Source organism: Temnothorax curvispinosus, unplaced genomic scaffold (genome assembly GCF_003070985.1).
Source record: "Temnothorax curvispinosus isolate PA1 unplaced genomic scaffold, ASM307098v1 QBEX01013597.1, whole genome shotgun sequence".
Lineage (NCBI taxonomy): Eukaryota > Metazoa > Arthropoda > Insecta > Hymenoptera > Formicidae > Temnothorax > Temnothorax curvispinosus.
Window position 1 is genome coordinate 138,804 of NW_020223377.1, and position 7,700 is coordinate 146,503.

The 7,700-nt window shown below is 42.8% G+C and overlaps 1 long non-coding RNA gene across 2 annotated transcripts; it reads right to left on the reverse strand.

Moving 5' to 3' along the window:
* Positions 1-6,708: 6,708 nt before the first annotated feature.
* LOC112463713 lies at positions 6,709-7,328 on the reverse strand. Of its 2 annotated transcripts, none has more exons than XR_003041838.1 (3): positions 7,251-7,328; positions 6,931-7,045; positions 6,709-6,843 (listed from the first exon to the last, which is right to left on the reverse strand). It is a non-coding gene; the product is annotated as an uncharacterized LOC112463713 (long non-coding RNA). The 2 variants fall into 2 exon arrangements; XR_003041839.1 differs by having other exon boundaries at positions 7,241-7,326.
* Between the last annotated feature and the right edge of the window lie 372 nt (positions 7,329-7,700).

Here is a 7,700-nt window from a genome sequence, read left to right on the forward strand (position 1 = left end):
TCTGTAATGGTCCGTAAGTAAGAATTCGTGATTGTAATTTTAATACTGATACATTGCGTTTTTTAACATATTGCGACTCCGATTCACGGTTTAGAAAGGACAATCGAATCTCTCCTTTCTACCTGGTCTGGTCTTCCAACCTGAGAGTAAACGTCGAAGGTGCGATCGATTCGGAGCATTTGCATATCCTGACAGACTACCGAACATTCGTATGAATTTTATTTTATTGATTTGACTGCGCTTTTTTACTGATTGACTCATTTTATCGCGATTGACTGTAATTTATCGTATGAAATTTTCATGTATTATTTTCATTTTTACGCTGAAAATGACACAAAAAAGTATTAACATAATATATTTTATTATTGACTTATTTTGATTGCGCATTAATTACCGCGCGTGGCTCTGATTGCCTCTCTCACTTCCCTTTATTTGATTTATTCAGGAGAGCCTATATTTCGTTTATTCAATTTTTAATTTATATTTGTGTATGCATTGTCACGACTTTTTCACTCCCGGAGCGGTCCGGGACGTGTGCCGGATCAAAAGAGGAAAAGGAGAGAAAGGTGATAGGCCTCTCCGGTGATTCTCCCGCACCTCCAACATTCCACGAAACGAGCTTAAGGTTGGGTGCCAGACGCGTGAATTCGCGTCTGCGAAATCGCTAAAAACCAAAAGAGAGAGACGCAAAACGAAATACGTCGGGGTGCGAGGGAATCGCTAGCTCAGCCTAATAGCAGGGCGGAATTAAGGAAGGGCAGCCATATCCGGCGGGGTGATACGTAAATCATAACTTCAATCCGCTAACAAATAAAGAGTAACATTTATTGTGTAATTAATTTAGAGAAAATAATAAAAGCCAATTTGGCTTCCATTAATAACGCAAGTAGAGGGTTAATAACGTGGGTGTCAAGTTTTGAATAACACGGAAAGAATAACGTGGACACCAGGAAAACACGGAAAATTACGCTAAATTAATAAACGCGCGGAAGGCGCCGTTATTACGTAAGATAATACTAAAAGAAACTAAATTCACGAATGCTTCGAATTAATAGAGCCGGCGAAAGGTGTAGAACATCGGCAAAATAAAATATATAATTGAAGTAACGGGAAATACTAGCGTGAAAGATCACGAAATGATAGCGCGTCACGCTCGGAGCGCGAGAACACAAGGGTCCAAGCCGTGCAGAGATTTTATTGCTAAGTAATCTTAATCTAACGCAAGGAATAATCTTAGTTTACCGCGGATAATAATCTTAATTTAGCGCGAATAATAATCTTAATCTAATGCGAATAATTTTCTTAATATAACGCGAATAAGATCCTGACGTAACTAATCAGTCGGGGTGAGCAGTATTTTACCGTCATTATTAACGCGAATAACATCCCAACGCCAGGAGTCAATCGGCGCGAACAATATTCTCACGCAAATAATCTGTCGACGCGGACGATATTCTCACGCAGTTATTATCCTACGCAAGTGCTCGAAAGCAAGACTCAGGCGCGAACAATATGGCAAGGCCGGATGTGCGAATTTCAAAAAGGCTCAGTACTCGCTTGGTACTGGTGCCAGAATTACCAGTACTGGCTGACGATTCTGGGCCAGTACAAGCTAAGATCGGGGTCATTACTGGGGCAATGTCGGAATGATAACACGGGTCCCAGTCTTGGCGCCAACTTTGGCCCGACACAGAGTACTAGTACGGGGACAACACTGATTGCCAGTATTGGGCTAACTCTTGGCGCCAATTTTGGCCCGACACAGAGTACTAGTACGGGGACAACACTGATTGCCATATCACTCGCGGCGTGTTGCTTCGTGTCGCGGTCGTTACCTCCGGCGCCGCTCGAGCAAAAAGCTTTCTAAATCCCCTCGCGGCGTGTTGCTTTCGCGCGGTTGTTACCTCCGGTCCCGAGCGAAACTTTTCTAAGTCGACCCAATACATCCCCAGTACTGAGCCGACTTTCGACCGTAAAACAATATCATTTCTGGCCTTATACACGGTCAGTACTGAGACGAGACTCGCCTTGGAACAAAATATGGTTGGAAAACGATGCTCCCCGCATCGACTTCGTCGCCCCTTTCGTGTACGTATTCCACAAACGTTTTACACATTCGTACGGACCAAGCGAAACGCGTTTGCACGTCTGTACGTATCGCTCGCCGAGCGCACCGAACCTCTTATAGTACCCAACCGGCCGGCCGAGCGATTGGCGACGCACGGTCTTACGCACGGTTGCTTACGGGCGCCGGAGGAGACGCGAAGCGAGACGAATGACACTATAATTTGGGGTACTTGTAACCGAGAGGCACGAACGCGGTCGTTATCTCCGGCGTGGGCTCTAGCAAAAAGTCCCCTCGCGGCGTGTTGTTTTCGCGCCGCGGTCGTTACCTCCGGCAATGCTCGAGCAAAAAGCTTTCTAAGTCCCCTCGCGGCGTGTTGCTTTCGCGCGGTTGTTACCTTCGGCGCCGTTCGAGCAAAAAGTTAAGTCCCCTTGCGGCGTGTTGCTTTCACGCGGTTGTTACCTCCGGTTCTGAGCGAAAATTTTCTAAGTCGACCCAATACATCCCCAGTACTGAGCCGACTTTTGGCCGTGGATCAATATCATTTCTGGCCTTATACACGGTCAGTACTGAGACGAGACTCGCCTCGGAACAGAATATGGTTGCATAGGAGTACTGATCACCGAGACTGGCACAATACTGATCTAGCGGTTTATCCGTACTGGGGCAGTACCACCCATCAAGTCTTGGCAGCCAATATTGTGCCACTTCTGGGCCATGCGGACAACTCTGGCAGAAGTCCGACATTCGCACATGGGATCAAGCAATTAATGCTCGGCCGGGTGAATTACTACGCACAACGAGACACGCGGGCGTGAACGCGAAGGGCGCGAGAAATGGCGCACTCGCGATATCGAACGTCGTCATTGACGCGCCTACCGTGATCTCCAGGAGTCTATAGATTTCGGTCGCGATCCCACGGCCATGAGACCATTCCGGTGCCCCTCGTTTTCGTTGTCGATCGCTAAGGACGCCTTGTCGGTGAATACGTTAATTATCGCGAATCATTTCGAGCGAGAGCGCGACCCGGGGAGCAGTGTCGTGGCTTTACATAAAAGATTACCGAGGCAACCTTACCGTAGGTCGAATCCCTCCTGAGGGTCCTCGTCGTCGTCCCAAGGGCCGAACGGATTACCGCCAGAAATCTTACACGCTTCCAAGTGCGACTCAAATATGAAAGGCAGAATGCGAAAGTTACGTGCGTCGGCGATCGAGAACGGCTCAAGAATGCTCCCGAAATTTTGCACGATGGCGGAATCTATAGCGTACCCCACCCCGGGCGTACGCGGCCCCGCGACGCTATCGCGCGGACCAATAGGGGATGAGCTCGCAGGCTCGCGGTGTCTCCTTGCACAGGGTCGTTAGTCACGGCTTTTCGCAGGGCGCTCAACGGCCCTTCGTTCGCGAGGCGATTTTTCGGGATTCTTCCCAGCAGCGGACGGAACGCGATTGCCTCCGTGTTTCTCCTTTTCGGTCCGGGGATGGTGGCCATCTATCTCGGAATCCGGTCAGTAGCGTAAGGAGGGCAGGTGAGCTGATTTTGCCCCGGCGTCCCGGGGCCCTGCCTGTACGGATCCGCCCGTCGCTATGTCACGCGCCGCGCACGTATCCTCTCGCGCTCCCCTGCGCTCGGCGGCCCGCAAGCATCACCGAAATTCGCTTGCCGTTATCTGATTTCTCGCCTCTGTCCTTGTCGACTCCGTTTCTCCTCGATCCTCCGCATGATCTCCGGAACTCCTGTTTTCGGCTTGGTGAGGCGCCGCGTAAATGATACAAAATAGAATAAGGGATTAGCATAACGCAACGCGATTAGAACAGGCCCCCTGGAGATCTCACAGCGATTCATTGAACCGTCCTCGGTCAAAAAAGGTCGCGAATCCTACGCCTTGTGACAGCGGCGGGGCGCTGGCGCTGCAACGGTGCAGCGAAACTGCCACGTCACAGCATATAATTTTTCCTTGCTTAATATTTAAATTATGTACAGATCCATTTGTGAGATATTCAATGTAGGAAAAGCCACTGCGTTAAATGCTGGAAATTGGAATATCGTAACAATTTTTCCGTCTATAATTCGATTCGACGACATGTTTGTTGATACGCAATCCGCTAACAATGCGTTCCGAAATGAACGTAAGCGCTTACGCTTGATCACGCTCACACTGCCCTACCTTGCAGAAATAAGCGTTTGTCAGCAGAAGTTATGACGTCACGATGACGTCATTAGTCGATCCGTAAGCGCTTACAACTCCAAAGCGAACGACGTGAGTAACACTTATAAGCGCTTACAGCGCGTGAGCGTCCAAATCAAACGCACCCATAAAGGTAAAAACGATTCGCTTAAAGATTAAGTTTTAATAAACAATAACAATGACAGCAACAGTAAAAATGACAAATATGTATCAGAAACGTACATATGGATGTTTTCTATTAATTGTATGTATGTACATAACATGTTTTGTTTACGAGTTCAATTTTCTTACTTTTGGCCAAGTTTTGGACGCTTAGGCCCCACTGCGCGAGGTTGGCGTGAGTTAGTCGCGAGCTGACTGTCGCTCAAGAGTAACGCTTACCTAAATATACATATTACGTTGAATAAAGAATATACAGTGTTAGCATCGAATACGCGTGTTCGAACATTTATTTTTCTCCAGAAATTATTCTCTCTTTTCCAGCTGACAACAAAGATAATTACTTCGTTCTGCGCTAACAATGTCCTTGACAACATATATCAAAGTCATTGAAATCGTTCTTAATCTAAAGTTTTACCGAAAAGTCATTTAAAGCAGTGAATAGTTATATTAAACAGTCTTTTTGTTAAAGCAGAGAATAATTGGTATAGAAAAGTATATATATACAATTTTATATGTTAGAAAGCATGAATACAAAGTATTCTCTGCTTTAACCGTAATTGTATGATTGTAATTGTATGATTATATTGTACAAACGTTATTGTTCACATATAATGGGCACATATATTGTGGGATAAATATCACAGAATGTAAATAAGCAAGATTACGAGCAAGTTATTAGCTTTTGACCTTGGTTATTTACATTCTGTAGTATTTGGTCTATTCGGCATGTTTGTGCTCATAGTCTATGGGTGTTTACGATAACTAATCGGATCGCTGATCGGACTGAGCAGTGGCACTCAACCGCTAGACTTTTAAATTTCCCCAGACTAATCCGGATCAGTGATCCCTGTCTCACAGCAGCACAGCACTGATCCCGCATGGTGGAAGAAAGTTGACGGAGAAATTATAATTTTATTGAAAGGTAATTTCAGGTAATCCTTTTTATTTGTCATAAATAATTGTACGAAACATAAAATAAAGTTAGTAATAGTAATTTTAAATGTATTTATTTTAATATTTTTGGTCTAAACATTGGATTCCTTTTCATAAAATTAATCTATTCCAAAGTTTGAGGTTATATTGGAAAAGCGTAAAATTAATAAAAAAATATTTTATTAATTATTAGATAGTTAAAAACTGATGACTGATGACTGATGATTGATGATTGATGATTGATGATTGATGACTGATGATTGATCGATGACTGGACATCGCCTATAACGCATGAAGGTAGTTTGGAAGACACTATACTGTGGTAAGTTATAAATGTAGATGAAAATTATGCAATTTGTAATTATTCATGTTACAATATGAAAATAAGAATTTATTTATATATTTGCAGAAAATATTGAATATATCCGTCGTGCGCAGACACTCGGCGACGGTGTACAAACGAGTGCGGAGCTGATCTGCGCGGTTTGCGACAAGACTGACAAGCTGTCGAGGTGCTCGCGTTGCTAAGTCGTCTTCTACTGCACCAAGGAGAACCAAGGAAACGCCACCGGGTTTTGCGCGACTCACCCCGTGGCCGTTGCGTCTACGGAGGAACCGTTCTCTGCCATCTCTGCTATCTTTGCTACCTCTGCCGCTGTCCTCGCGAACGAGCGTTCCGACCCCAAGATCGGTGAGATCTTTATTAATTGCTAGATAGATAAAAATTGGCATAAAAAAATATTCTATTAAGTTAAACGTGCAATGCGTGCTCTCTTGCCTTTTAGAATGCCTAAGTTTATATCATATCTGTTGTAATTTTAATTTTTACATTTTGTGATCTTGTTACAGCAAATCAATTTAATAGAATGCTTTTATTGTATAGAAATGTTCAATAATATTTCTTGTTTATTTTCTTTTAATTGAAAGTAATCCTCTTTTTCTTCTTATATATTTTAATTTTCTTAGATTACATAAAGTTAGGCATTGTAACATGCAAGAGCATACGTATAACAATATACAAATATATACACAAATAACTTGAATTCCAGGTTAAATAAAACGATTGAAAATGGATCCATATGAAGATGTTATGGAGCAAAATCAATGTGGTATATATATGATTTTTATATGTGTGAGTTGTGAAAACCTGTTGCAATAAAAAAATTCATTAATTATGACGGGATCTCGATCTCACCGATCTTGGGGTCAAAACGCTCGTTCGCGAGGACGATAGCGACAGAGAGGTAGCGGAGGTAGCAGAGGTGGCAGAGAACGACTCCTCCGTAGACGTGACGGCCACGGGGTGAGTCGCGCAAAACTCCCGGTGGCGTTTCCCGTCGCGTTTCTGGTGTTCCTTGGTGCAGTAGAAGACGACTTAGCAACGCGAGCACATCGACAGCTTGTCAGTCTTGTCGCAAACCGCACAGATCAGCTCCGCATTCGTTTGTACACCGTCGCCGAGTGTCTGCGCACGACGGATATATTCAATATTTTCTGCAAAGATATAAATAAATTCTTATTTTCATATTGTAACATGAATAATTACAAATTGCATAATTTTTATCTACATTTATAACTTACCACAGTATAGTGTCTTCCGAACTACCTTCATGCGTTATAGGCGATGTCCAGTCATCGATCAATCATCAGTCATCAATCATCAATCATCAATCATCAGTCATCAGTTTTTATCTATCTAATAATTAATAAAATGTTTTTTTTATTAATTTTACGCTTTTCCAATATAACCTCAAACTTTGGAATAGATTAATTTTATGAAAAGGAATCCAATGTTTAGACCAAAAATATTAAAATAAATACATTTAAAATTACTATTACTAACTTTATTTTATGTTTCGTACAATTATTTATGTCAAATAAAAAGGATTACCTGGAATTACCTTTCAATAAAATTATAATTTCTCCGTCAACTTTCTTCCACCATGCGGGATCAGTGCTGTGCTGCTGTGAGACAGGGATCATTGATCCGGATTAGTCTGGGGAAATTTAGAAGTCTAGCGGAGTGCCACTGCTCAGTCCGATCAGCGATCCGATTAGTTATCGTAAACACCCTATCAGTCATCTTTTGTCAATCGTTGTTGCAAGACTGATACGACTTAAAATGAAGCTTTATGAGTTTTTGGGAATATGTGATGATAAAAATAAACTTATTAATTATCTAATAGATCACAAAGTTCTGCCAAATTCTGCGTGTTGTCCTCGATGTAATAATTTGATGGATTTTGATTTTGTCATAAAAAACGATTCAAGAAGAAGTGTAATATGAAGTTTAGTATTTTTCATAATATGTGGTTCGCAGAAAGTCGTTTGGATTTACAAACAGTATGTCG